Source organism: Pelodiscus sinensis, chromosome 3, assembly GCF_049634645.1.
Source record: "Pelodiscus sinensis isolate JC-2024 chromosome 3, ASM4963464v1, whole genome shotgun sequence".
Classification (NCBI taxonomy): Eukaryota; Metazoa; Chordata; order Testudines; family Trionychidae; genus Pelodiscus; species Pelodiscus sinensis.
Genome location: NC_134713.1, coordinates 164,339,128 through 164,353,680, shown reverse-complemented (window position 1 = coordinate 164,353,680; position 14,553 = coordinate 164,339,128). Strand labels below are relative to the sequence as shown.

The window sequence follows — 14,553 nt, the reverse complement described above, 5'->3', positions numbered from 1 at the left end:
CTTCTGCCAAAAAGTGTTTATTGCAGAATTAATAAAGCTATAGAAGACCAGTGCAAACAGTACTGTATTTGATGCTTGTGCCAGACTAAACTAAAACCAGCTACATTCTGATTAGAGAGGCTTCATTGTCCATTATGGTTGATTACACTGTACATCACTCTCACTCTCTCCAGACACGCACATTCATGCACGTGCATGCACAAACAAACTAAGGTTGCAAAGTTAAGCATTCAGAATTTCAGATATGCTAGAATTAAGGTTGCCTACATCCATATTAATCTTGATAGAGCTAGTAGTGATACCCCTAGTTTAGATAGTCTGAAATCATCCAGGGTAAGCCCATTTCCAGTTACTCATAGCTTTGCTGGACTGAAACCATTGGGCTGAAAATGTCCCTGGCCAAAGAGGTCTGCCTCAGCCTGAACTTCTAAAAATGTTTCAGATAAAACACTTCAGCCATTTCTAAGAAAGTCAGGAAAAAGGATTGTTTTCCCCCTTTTTAACTTTGCACATACATTTGCACTTGGCTTTTTCTAACTTTTAAGTCCTTATCTTTGAAACCTTAACATTGATTTAACTTTTGCTCTTATGCACACAGAGAGTTTAGCTAGCAAGAGGAATTGCAGATTTGGTTGTTTAAAATGTCCCTGTGTCAACTTGGAAACTGAGCAAATTTAATATGAAGGTTCATTTGGCCAAATTCTGCATTTGAGAGCAGAATCCCTTTCTAAGGCTTCAGAACACACTATGGCTACGTCTACACTGGCCCCTTTTCCGGAAGGGGCATGTAAATTTCAGCAGTCGTCGTAAGGAAATCCGCGGGGGATTTAAATATCCCCCGCGGCATTTAAATAAAAATGTCCGCCGCTTTTTTCCGGCTTTTAAAAAAGCCGGAAAAGAGCGTCTAGACTGGCCCCGATCCTCCGGAAAAAGTGCCCTTTTCCGGAGGCTCTTATTCCTACTTTGAAGCCGGAAAAAAGCGGCGGACATTTTTATTTAAATGCCGCGGGGGATATTTAAATCCCCCGCGGATTTCCCTACGACGACTAGTGAAATTTACATGCCCCTTCCGGAAAAGGGGCCAGTGTAGACGTAGCCTATGTGTCTGTGGGATTAAGAAGAGTAATCGGCATTGACCTATAGATGTACAGTATTGGGCTTCTCTATATAAATTCAATTCTTGATTCTACTTTGGGTAATTTTTAAGAAAGTTGACACAACAGCTAAAACTTTCCAATTGTTGCATAGCAATGAATCTAGTAGGTCCTTCTATGACTTTGAAGTTCCATAGCAAAAGCTACTTAGAGTATGCCCAATGCTAATCAACTAAGCTCATTTACCATGTTGGAAAAAAATATCAGGCATGAAGGAATCCATCCAAACACCTCAAGAAAGTTATTTTCAATGTGAAATAATTCCCATTTTCTGTGCAGTGTGTCAATAGACTGAACAATAAGGCATAACTATTGCAATACACTTTACCATCTTCAGTTGGGCCACAGCTCATTGACATTACTGGAGCCTAGTTTGTACTAGGGCTTCACAACGACTTCAGCCCCATACTGTCGATTTTCTAAGTGATGCGTCCACACTACCAAGGCTATCATGTCGACCTTAAGGGCCGCGGAAGTCAGTTTAAGTACGCCTGTTTTCACCAGGAGTAAAACTATTCTGGACCTTGCACGGTGGAATTTACAGTAGTGTAGATGCAAATTTGCCAGAAAGCTGATGCCATTGGCCTCCAGGAGGCCACCTACAGCTTCCCACTCTGGCCAGAAATTGCACATCTACTGAGCTCAAAAGCCACAGGAACAGTAGAATGGCTTTTCCTGTATGGCCAGCGTTGAGAGTCCATTCGTGCGTGAGCAGCATACCATGGCACACATGGAAATGACCAACAGTGCGATGACTTCAAGGACTTCTGCTCCCATGGGCTCCAGTTCCCAGAGGCACAGAAGAGCACCAGCAGGGAGTGTCCAGGAGATCTTGGACCTCATCGAAGTGTGGGGAGATGAAGCCATCCTCCCTGAGCTCTGAACAAGCAAGAGGAATGCCAAATTAACAGCAGGATCGCAAGCTGCATGGGGCCCAAAAGCTATTCCAGGGACACCGAGCAGTGCTGAGTGAAAATCAAGGAGCTACGCCAGTCCTACCATAAAATAAAGGAGAAGAGTGGATGGTCTGGTGCAGCACTTCACACATGCTGCTTCTACAACCAGCTGGACACCATTTTAGGGGGGTGGCCAGCATCCCCAGCATGGTGTGGAGTCCAGCCAAGACACGCCTGATGTCAGCCTGGAGGATAGTGGGTTGACAGAAGGGCAGAAGGAGGCGACTAGCCAGCCAGTGATCCCTGAGAGTCAGGAGCTGTTCTTGACAATGGAACCAGTCCCCTCCTTCCAGGATGTCTCTCAGTACAGCACCGACCCCAGGAAGAGCATTTCTGGTGAGTTCACAACTTTGTCTAACTATAAGCAGGTAAAGGCAATGGCATATGAGGTACAGCATGCTCTGTGCCTACACAGCATCTAAGGCCTGGAACAGTTTGTTAATGGGTCTGCAGATGGAGCAGGCATCTTGTTTATACAGCTCCTTGAACCCTTCACAGAGGAACGCTTTAATGCTTCTCACAAGGTTTTTGGGGAGGCCAGCCTTATGCCATCCTCTGCGGTAGGACACCTTTCCACACCAAGCCACCAGTAAGTGATTTGGCATCACTGAACCACAAAGCATTTCAGCATAAGGCCCAGGTTTATGGCCCCATTCAGTTCGAATATGCTCCCAATCACTCGGTGTGATTCAAAGAAGATTGATATTTTGCGTGGCAACCCACATGAAGGAGAAGGGCAATCTCCTCGGGAGTCCATGTATCTCTCTCTGGGTATGTCTACACTACAAAGTTAATTCGAACTAACAGACGTTAGTTCGAATTAACTTTGATAGGCGCTACACAGGCAAGCTAGAGGAGCGCTTAATTCGAACTAGGTAAACCTCATTCCACGAGGACTAACGCCTAGTTCGAATTAAGTAGTTCCAATTAAGGGCTGTGTAGCCACTTAATTCAAACTAGTGGGAGGCTAGCCCTCCCCAGCTTCCCCTGGTGGCCACTCTGGGCACCAGCAGGGAAACTCATCTGCCCCCCTCCCGGTCCCAGAGCCCTTAAAGGGGCACGGTCTGGCTACAGTGCCCGTGCCAGGTGCAAGCCTGCCAGCACCCAGCCAGCAGACCCTGCACCTGGCATGGCAAGAGCCAGCCACCCGCTGCCACCCAGTCCTCCGCCTCTTCCCGGGACCAGGCTGGTGGCTCCCAGGAGCCTGCCCGGGGCCGCAAGAGGCGGGCACCCACCTGGTCTAATGCGGACATCGTGGACCTCATTGAGGTTTGGGGGGAAGCCTCCAACGTCCACGACCTCCGCACTAGGCACAGGAAAGTGGCTGTCTAGGGCAGGATAGCTGCCAGCCTGGCCACCCAGGAGCAGGTCTACATGAAAATCAAGGTGGTCCAGTGAGACCCCGACCCTGAGCCCTGAGCTTAGAACATAAAAACATAAGAATGGCCATACTGGTTCAGACCAAAGGTCCATCTAGCCCAGTAGCCTGTCTGCCAACAGCGGCCAACACTAGGTACCCTGAAGGGGATGGACCGAAGACAATGACCAAGCCATTTGTCTCATGCCATCCATCTCCAGCCTTCTACAAACAGAGGTCAAGGACACCATTTCTACCCCCTGGCTAATACCACTCCATGGACCCAACCTCCATGACTTTATCTAACTTCTCTTTAAACTCTGTTCTAGTTCTAGCCTTCACAGCCTCCTGCAGCAAGGAGTTCCACAGCTTGACTATTTGCTTTGTGAAGAAGAACTTTCTGTTATTAGTTTGAAGCCTGCTACCCGTTCATTTCATTTGGTGTCCTCTAGTCCTTCTATTATGGGAACTAATGAAGAACTTTTCTATATGCACCCTCTCCACATCACTCATGCTTTTATAGACCTCTATCATATCCCCCCTCAGTCTCCTCTTTTCTAAGCTGAAAAGTCCCAGTCTCTTTAGCCTCTCTTCATATGGGACCTGTTCCAAACCCCTGATCATTTTAGTTGCCCTTTTCTGAACCTTTTCTAAGGCCAAAATATCTTTTCTGGGGTGAGGAGATCACATCTGTACACAGTACTGAAGATATGGTGTACCATAGTCTGATACTTCCCTCCTCCTTCTTCCCCTGGCTTCCCCCTTCCAGCTCCCTCCTCCCAGGTTTCCTCCTCCCCTCTCCCACCTTCTCTCTTCCCCTCTCCCACCTCCTTTTCCCAGTCTCCCCGAGTTTTGTTAGATAAAGAGAGTTTCTATTTTTGAACACACGTGTCCTTTATTTTGTACATCAGGAAGGGAGGCTAGAGAGGGGCAAGTGGAAGGAGGTGAGGGAGGAATGGGGTACGAGCCCCCGATGGGGAGGACTGGGGTGGCTCTGCGGGCTCCTCGGGGTGGAAGCTCTCCTGCAGCTCCCCGATTGACCCCCCCCTCCGGATGGCAGCCTGCGGCAAGTGCAGCTGGGCTGATGGCCGAGTGCTATGAAGTGCCAAGTGTGGGCATTCAGGGCACTCCAAGCCAGGACTGCTTTGCTGTCCCTCATTGAGTTAGACAAGCGAGCGGGGAACCCCTGAGGACTGTCTGTCTGGGGTGGGGGTCGGGTCCCTTTAAGCACGGCCCTCGGCTAGCCTGAGACAGCAGCTCCACGCTTTAAGTCCTAATCTGATGCCCTGCCAGCACTGCTTCCGGCCATCCTTAACCTCGGTTCAGGGTCCACTCAATGTGGACATACAAAATGCTAATTCGAACTAGTTTTTAGGTCTAGATGCACTAATTCGAACTAAGCTAATTCGAACTAACTAATTTGAATTAAGTTAGTTCCCATTAGTGCTGTAGTGTAGACATACCCTCTCTCTCTCTCTCACACACACACACACACACACACACACACACACACACACACACGAAAGGAAGCAATATCCACGGGAGGCCATGTGGGCTGGAACCAGACACAGTGGCAAGCTGCCATCTGCCACCTCCCCTCACCCTACCTGTTGGCTCCTGCCCTGGCTGGGAAAATAGCACTGTCCCAGGAAGCCACATGTGCCGGTCCCAGTGTGTGCCGGACACAGAGGGAAGCTGCCTTCTCCTATCTCCCTCCCACACCTGCAGGCTCTGGACCTGGCTGGCCCCTTACCTTGCTTGACTGTCTCCAGACTGATGCATCCCGATGCTCCCCTGAGAAATCTGCTGTACCTGCTGTAAAGTGCCCACTTTAAGGCAACCATTTAGCCTTGCACAGAACACATCTTTGTCTTTACAGAGACCTTTGGTGTAGGCCAGCATATCAAGATGAGGCTTAATGTAAAATATCCACTGTAAAGTCTGTCCTTGTAACTTTTCTTTGCAGCTAGACCAGAAATTAGTTCAGTGCAAACTCCCCCTCTTCAAGCATCTGCCCACCTGGTGCAGATCTGCTGGTGAAAACACATGAGAGAGGAGATGTTTTGAGAACAAATGCACTGCATGCACTTCCTCATGGCAGAGATCTAGGCAGAGCAGCAGGACCAGATAGTGTAGCAGCAGGTGCAGAGGGCCACCAGTGAACAGCTTACGAGACAGCACAAGACCATGTTCACCTCACTGACCGCTGTGATGGACTGTGTGGCACCCTGTCTAGAGAGGGCCTCCTCTCAGAACCCCACCTGTTCCATTGATACCCCCATTCCCTCCTTCACCAACCTGTGGCTTCCACCTCTGAGAAGGTGAGGAACTCAAGGGAGGCAGAAGGTAGTCCTACTCCCATTCCTGAGCCCCTCTCTCTCCTTCCTGTCTCCAGTACTTTCATTTCCCTGTAGGTTTCCCTTTATAAACCCTAATGCTCATTGAACAATGGTCTCTTTACTCCTTGAACTGTAGAGCTGGGGTGAGGGATTAAAGGGAAATACAGAGTCACAGTCCACTACAGCAGAATGTTATTGATAGCCTTGCCTACTTGTCTGACAACACTGTAGATTTCCCCACTCTGAACTGATTCCTGACTGACCAGTAGCTGTCTGGTGTGGCAAGCTTCCATAGGGCAATTGCCATGCGCTTCTCCACAGTCAGAGAAGGTCTCATGTGGGTATCCTAGTGCATCTGGACAGGGGAAAGCCATTCGCATAGTGTGAAGAATGTGGCCTTTCACATGCAGAAGTTCTGCAGCCACTGTTGATCATCCCATAGCTGCAGAATAATGTGGACCAGTCTGAGCTCATCGCACTGTATCCAGAGGATTGATTGGCAGGTGTGCTAGCAGGGGCACCAGGCCTTGCTAGAGCAGTGGCTCCATGCCATGCCAAATTTCATCCTCGTCCTCTTCCTGGTGGAGCAACATGCGTATGCTGTCGAAGCACAGTGCCCATGAGGCGCACCACAACACCCATGAGCATGACAATGCTTTCCTGGCACCTGGGCTCCTTGCTCACACTGCTATGGCATCTACATGGGCAACCGTAGCACCAAAAGGTTCGAGAACACTGCCTCCCCTTTATCTCATGCAAGGAGGAGGAGACTGCACGAGTGCCTTATGGGATGCTGTTGACATGAGCCCGTAACCGCCCACTGTAGAGTTTTGAACTTAATTCAAAGGGCACCATGAGCATAGCCCAGAATGCAAAACTGCTCATGGTGCCTCGCTCTCTGAGTCAACAGTAGGTTCCCTATTGGGGACATGCTACATTCAATTCTTCCCCACCGTGAGAACATGGACCTTTGACTTCACAAAATCAGGTGGTAGGAAATCTACTGTATTAGATTCAATCTTATCTCCTAGCGTAGACGTGTCCAGGGAATTTTTCCATTGACTTCAGCTGTTAGAGGAAATGGAAACAGCTATCCAGGCTGCTTTTAAACTCCGTAGTGCTTTACTCAGCTTTTGAAGGGATGGACAAATTCTAACCTGGATGCTTCTTTTCTCCTACTTAAATCCTCCCTCCAGTATCAATAGGATACTATATTCCTCTGATCTGCCTATATTAAATTAGCACTGCTCTGTGAAGTTATATGTTCCAGCCTTAGGTCCCTTCATGTCTTGCTTCCCATAGGAGGTTACATTTGAGGGATAGGCAATGTGATTACAAATAGATATAGTGAAGTAATAGCATGGACTTATTCAGGAAGAAAAGCACTTTAAATCACTCAAGGGGGTGTTGGCTCTTCCCAGTGCAACTCACGTGATATTACAAGGATTATGGAAATATTAGTCCATCCCGAGCTTTGTGGCACATGGGGCTACTCACATTTTCCAGCCTTGCATGTCAGCTGCCCTTCTCTCCAAATCTTCCCATTTCGTGTTGAGGCGCTTGCTGTCATTCAGAATAGTCCGTTTCCAAGTTATTTGCAATCTTCCTCTCTTTCTTCTTGCCTTTTCTGGCTTCCATCCAAGGGTGGTATTTGATAGAGTTCTTTTTCCATTCTCCACAACTGATGTCTTCTATTTATGAGAGGTGCCTTGTCCAGTAATATTTCTAACTTCTTCATGAATCTTCTTATCTCTATATGTTATTCCTAATATTATTCTCAGACGTGATGAAATATATGCAGTTCTTGAGTATCTTTCATGGTAAATTGCTATGTCTAGCTACTATATATTGTGATGGCAATAACAATTGCTTTGTATACATTTAGTTATGTCTTGAGCAAAATGTTTTTCAGTTGCCAGATGTTTTTGCATCCCACAGATGCGGCATTAGCCTTTCATTTCTTATTTTCTCGGAATTGGTACCATCTTGGCAGATGAACTTCCAAGATCTATAACATCGCCTTATCTTCTTCAATTTCACGTTGTTGCATGGGTAAAGACTAACTCCATCCTTAATCCAGCTCCTAACCACTACTGAGATCTGATCAGTGGGTAATTTGACATTTATTTTTTGAAATACACAAAAGAACAAGCATGGAATTTTAGACTCATGCCCAAGCCTTCTTGCTTAGAGAGTGGCTTAGGTCAGATCTAGATTATTTCCTCTAGAAGCTTTTTAAAGGGGAAAATGTTAATTTCATACATCCCAGATATTTGACATAAAAATGCAGATTTATTTACCATTTTTATAAACATATTCCCATTTCCTTAATATTTTTGTGAGCTTGAGATTGTTTGAAACACCCCAAAAGGAAAGTAGATTATTTCCAAGTGGGAAAATGACATGATTTCATGCTTCTGAGTGTATTCTCCTCTTGAAGAAGCCAATATGCTGGACTACAGCTGCCTTTTGCTCACTTCTGTGTTTGTATGTTAGCATTGTGATATCACCCATGTCAGCAGGGGTCTACTCGTTCCAAGGGAACACAGTCCTGTATTTCAGTTACCCTGGGCTTTGTGCATTGTTCTTCTTTTCTGTAAATAGGATGGGTTCTTACTCAGCTACAGCTACAAAGCACCACAGGAAACCCTAGCCAATGGCACACAACCCATTATGGCATGAGCACATCAAAATGGCTTTATTTTAAAAGGAAAATAACTCTTAGCAATAGCATAGGGCTTGGGGGAGAGACCACACACATTTTTAAACATGTTAAAGCATATTTGCAGCTTTATCAAATATCATGGGTCTCATGATATATGGTGGTATTTTCATAAAGTCCTAGCTCATAGAGTCAAGTCAGTACTCAAGACTCAGCTTTCATATGTAAAAGTGAGTTTCTAGCTCTCATGGTTGTGAAGAAGAGTTTAGAAATGTGAACCTAAATGAACCAGCAGAAGGCAAATAAAGAGAATTTATTATTTCATGAATTTCACGATTTTTAAACCAATCACATGATTTTTTCAGACTTGACTGTTGATTTGTGAATGGTTGGTATCAGCTACATCAGGCATGAAAAAGTAACAGAGAGGCAGTCTTGTGACTGAAGTTCTCTGTTTCTCCACAGAACAGATGCAACACAGGGACGCTGTCCCATCAGTGTGCGGCAGAAAGAGTTCTAGGGAGGGACCATATCCAACAATGAAAAGGCAAGTTCAGTGGCAAGGTTAGTGCTCTTCAACAATTTGTCTTGATCTATTATCGGTGACTAATGGCAGTGTTTGAGAGGTGAAGTGGTGGAATGAATCATCAATTCCACTATGCCACTCACAGCATCAGAGGGAAACTAGTTACAGTCATAAAATCATAGGATAGAAACATAGAATCAAAGGGTTGGAAGGTCATCGAGTTCAACCTGCCAATCTGATACAAACAGGGGGAAATCTAGATTTTTAAGGCTCTGTAGCTCACAGTCCTTTATCCGTTCAAACACCTGACATTTAATTCCATGTGGAAACCATACTTCTTTCGGAAACGTACAGAACCTTTTTTTTATGACTCAGCATTTGACAAAACTCTTGAATTAATCAGTTGATCATGTTAACAACGAACTCTAGGATTTATAGTATTACAGTGGTTCTCAACTGGAAGTTCATGGGCAGGTTTCAGGGATGCACCAAAATAAACCAGAACCAGTGTTACACTAGCTGAGTTCCAGGGTAGAAAGCCAAAGCCCAAACTCTGCTGTGCAGATGCTGAAGCCCAAGCAACTTAGCTTCATGGGACCATAGGCAATAGTCCTGCTTGCTACCTCCTAATACCAGCCCTGGTTTTTAGTTTACCGGAGCAGGTGGGCTGTAGAGTTTACTGCAGGTTGTGGGGGCGCTCAGAAAGGAGAAATCTTTGGCCTTTTATCCTCAATACTCTGACTGCACAAAACTGGAGTTGTTTTTAGCTTGTATCTCAAATCATTGGCATCATGGATCTATCAACAAAATGCAAAGCTGATGATGTGCACATGTTCTTACTTGCAGAGTATTTTGTTCTGATGCACATTGGGAGGATTTCAGTGACATTCCATGAGGGGCTCAACTTTTCTGAAACAAACAAGACCAAAAACGGTGTTAATACACTGCCCCATTGCAATCTGTCCTTTTCATCTGTTAATTGGTAGTCACAAGATTTGCACATCTTTAGTACCGTATCTACACACTGTATCTTGCACATAGGAAGTTTAATATCTACAGAACCTTGATTGTTAGGTGTGTTTTTTTAAGGAGGAGTGTTTTAGTGACAGATGCCCAATTCTGTGGACAGTCACTCGGGTGCAATTTCTCAGGATGACTGTGAGTAAAGAAGCCATTAAAACACATTTTTGGCATGAAAGTGACTACGTAAAAATGGCAACGTCTTACTCATCACCCTTGCTCCCGGTGTGTATTCCGTGATAGCTACTTGTCTTAATGGCAACAATAACTTGAGTACTTTTGCTCCTGTTGACGCTGCAGAGACAACACAGCAGTAAAAGAGGTAGCTGAATTCTTTACTGACACCCACATCAACAGCAGAATTGTGAACTAAGTTCCATCTGCAGGACCAAAGTCAGTCTTCAGCCACATGGCTATGTAATCCACTGGAGTGTATATGTTACAAGACCATCACAGTTTCTGATCCACACCCGATATAAATCTGTTACAACTTCAGCTATTAACAGATGCCTATGTAACTCATGCCCTTAGCTCTGGAGGAACTTGGTTCATTCAGCAGTATGTCAGCCAATGTGTTGGACACCACAGAGTCAATCCCAGTGAAGATTATGGTGAAAAAGGGCAAAATACAACCTGCAGAATCTCTTTTTCTGACTTGTGAAGAGCTATCAGTCAGAAAAATAAATACAACGTGGTTCAGTGCCTGGTATGTGGCTCACAACTGAGAGGCCACGCTCAGGTCAGACTGTCAGAAACCAGGGCAGAAACTCCCAACTGGTGACATATTCTGTAATTAGATTTCACCAAGCCAGTAACAAATGAGCACTCTTGGATTGCTATATTAGTCATACCACAGGAGCCATAGACAGTCTCTTTGGCACATCAGCCATACTTACCATTCAGACAAGCTAGACTTAATAATCAAAGGCTATTAGAGCCAATATTCACCAGGCATTCAAAGGCAAGTCACTTACTTGGTCAAGGTGTACTTCAAATCTCACCAAAGACCAGGCCTGTCAATGGAGGGTGGAGGAAGGGGACAGTTGCCCCAGGGCCCGGTGATTCTAAAATGGGCCCCATTGCAACTGCCACAAGCAGTGACCGGTGCCCTGGGCCCTTTAAATCACCACTGAAGCACCATGTGGCATGCTCCTGCCAACTCTCAGGGCTGGCTGAAGTATGGGAGATGGGTGCTTTTTTTTTTTTTTTCTGTTGGTCAGTGGCCCCCGCCATAAATAAACAAAACATGAGAACCTTTTGTGTTGGGCATAAATTAATATTTTACTTTATTTAAAATGATGTTTGATAAACTAACATAAGAAAGTGAAAGCACTCAGTCTGTTTAATCAATTAAATTAATATTTCCTTTCTTACTGGTCAAATTAAACCATTCTCCCTGGCTGAAGCACACACAAAATGGCTTGGGTATAATTATATAATTAACGGCGAGTTTCCATTAGCAACTGGTAGTCCACAGAAAGGTTTGCATTGAGCTAAGTGGACCATGGGACAAAAAGTTTGAGAACCGCTGTGTTAGGGGGATGAGAGAGTGCTGTGTTTCAGGAGGAAGGGCAGGCAGGGCTGGTGGCAGAGCAACAGGGCCAGGGGAATGGTGCACCCCACCCATGAAGAGTAACCTAGGTCTGGCCCCACTGGCTAGAAGCTCCACCCTCACTCATCCAGCACTGGCCTTGCTGAGCAGGTAGAACAGCAGCAGGCAGAGGTGGCCGAGGGAGTGGGGGACCATGGCGGCCATGCTGCCTGCCATGATCCCAGAAGGTAATTTCTATAAAACCCTTATTACTGTATACATTTTTAGTATGTTATAATAAAATCATTTTACCAATCACTGTTTCCACTCGAATTTTTCTTGAACCTCTCTTATGCACACCCATTTCATGACTATTTTGAACTCTTTTTTCCTTTATATTAAAGATATATTAAAATGCAGTCCACATTTACAAAAAAAGCTCCCACACCCCCACAGAAATTCTTGCATGTGGGCCTGCCTCAATTGAAAACAATCTAGCAAGTGTTTTCAGCACAGCATAGGTCTATAGACTTCTCATGGAGAAACATAAGTTTATGTTCTAGTTCCTATGCCTACATGAGTAATCCAGTTACAATGATTTACATAATACAATCGCCAGGCATTCATTACAATAGGGATGGATAAATGGAAACATTACAAATATCATTCATTAGTACTCATGATGTTTAGTACACTAAGTAAATTCACATCTCTGTTTTGAGAGGTCAATTAAGCACAAAGATAGCAATCACAGGAAACAGATATTACAATTGCATTAGCAGCCAATAGGGTCACAGACCATAAGTCGATATAACAACAGTATTATTTCCTTTTGATCTATAGAGAGAACTAGCTTATACACATACTATATTTGGCATTTCTTTAATAGTTAGACAAGTGAATTGCCCCACTGCTCTAATCTGAGTTGGTTTGACAGCATCAGAGAGCTAGTAGCCTGTCAGATACCATCGCAAAAAACACAACCAACCCAACTTTACTTTTAAATTAAGCCCAGTTTGTGTTGACGTCAAATAGACATATTAAACAGGGAGCCCCACAAAGCCACAATCTCTGCTCACAAAATCTTATACTCTAATCCCTTAATAAATTTATTAGTCTTTAAAGTGCCACTAGACTCCTTGTTGTTTTTGCTGACACAGACTAACACAGACATCCTCTGAAATCTCTTTTCAGAGCATAAAGCCGTAGGGTAAAACATACTGGGCCAAATTCTGTTCCTAGTTGCTCTTGTTGACTTCATGGAGGATATACCAGTGAGCAGAAGGCAGTCTCTCCTTGGTTTCTGTACATGCTCCTATAGGACAAGTTATATTCAGTTTGGCCAAGAGCAAATTCAAACCACCGCAAGTGCCAAAACACAAATGAAAGCCACCAGTTCATTGGCATCATTCTGAGCCGGAACCTGTTTGTCAGTTAGATGTTTATATCATTTGTGAATGAAGTTGCATCATACAATCTGGTGGGTGCATCATTCTTTATAAAAACACAAAAACCAAACCCAAAACAAAATCAACACAGTACTCATTATTCTCAATTCAGTGAAGCATAAAACGATGCAGTAGCTGTTCATTTTGGGATATGTCACATGAGTCATCCACCAGAAGAGCACAGAAGACTAATTGTATCACCTTACTACTAATGCTGATGGCCACTGATTGCAAGCTTTGCGTTCTGTCAGATACTATTTTTAATGTCTCAACAGGAAACAAAACAACAAAAAACAAAGAAATACAGAGTTGATCAGAAAAGAGGCCACACATCTTTGGCTATTTTAGATGCAATGACAGGTGTTAAGATGAAGCCCTTCTCTGCCTACCCATAGTACAGTACATTTCCTGCTTAACCACATTAAATTGCATTTGTTAGCTAGAATAACATGCACATTTATGTAAGGCAGTTTGTTGTGTGTGATTTTTTCTTTTGAATATTTATTGAAGAGCTTTAGGGAAAGTTGTGTCTGCACTTTTAGAGTCAGACTATTCATGATTTAAATCTACAGGAGACAGGGTAAGATAAAAAAAGACACACGGACACCAAACTCACAATCTACTGCAGCCTTAATTAAAACAAAATAAAAATAAAACATCCACCAACCAACCCTCCTTTCTCCAATCAGCTGCCTGAAAATTCTGTTATTTACACAGGTAACAGCTAAGATTATTATTATAACTGTTTGTTTTACTCTTTATTCTGACCTCCTGATTGACCACTCAGTGTGAGAAAGGTCATCAGAATTCCTCCCCATGCATTGGGTCAGTTTCACTGTTGTCTCTGTATAAGCAGCTAAGTTAATTTCCCTCATTTTGAGGGTCACTTTCTTCTCCCCACTGACTCCTCCCACAACAGGAAGGAAGTAAACTTTTTTAAAAATTGGAAAAATTGACTGTAAAATCTCAAGTAATTGGCAGGGGATTTCAGGACACGTGAAACACTTTGAATTCATGGTTTGAACCTGACTGGATGTCACATTCAAGATGTCTAGAGTCTGTCTTCTGGGCAGAGCTAGGTGAAATTTTTCAGCTGAAAAATGCAGATTCATTGCAGATTAAATACACCTTTATGTCACCAAGTTATTCATTGCAAAGTTTCTTTGTACAAAGATTTTATTGAAAAAAATGTTCAAATATGGATTAAAATGATATTTTCACCCCAAATATTTTCTGTCTGACTCTTGTGTGCATACATTTCATACTTTGGTGCTATAAAATAAAGGTCCATCTAGTGAATGATAAAGCAGACAATTTGTAACGTTCAGGGTCTAAGAGCTGCTAAAGAGCCCCTTTGAATTCCCTTGGGCTCTAAGGCTATGTCTACACTGAATGCTTATTTTGAAATAACTTGTGTTATTTCAAAATAACAGAGTACGCATCTATACAGCAAGCCCATTATTTCAAAATTATTTTCAAAATAATAGGCTTCTTAACCTTCATTTCACGAGGAGTAAGGGAAGTCGAAGGGAGAGTATTCTTCCTTCCACTTCCTTCTGT

At 44.1% G+C, this 14,553-nt stretch overlaps 1 long non-coding RNA gene across 1 annotated transcript in view; it reads right to left on the bottom strand.

Moving 5' to 3' along the window:
- Positions 1–5,058: 5,058 nt before the first annotated feature.
- Positions 5,059–14,553, bottom strand: part of LOC106732187 (uncharacterized) — a 57,948-nt gene continuing 48,453 nt past the window's right edge. The window contains exons 2-3 of the long non-coding RNA XR_012902964.1: positions 9,835–9,903; positions 5,059–5,500 (exon numbers count right to left, since the gene is read on the bottom strand). This is a non-coding gene — a long non-coding RNA (uncharacterized LOC106732187). The remainder of the gene's footprint in view (positions 5,501–9,834; positions 9,904–14,553) is intronic.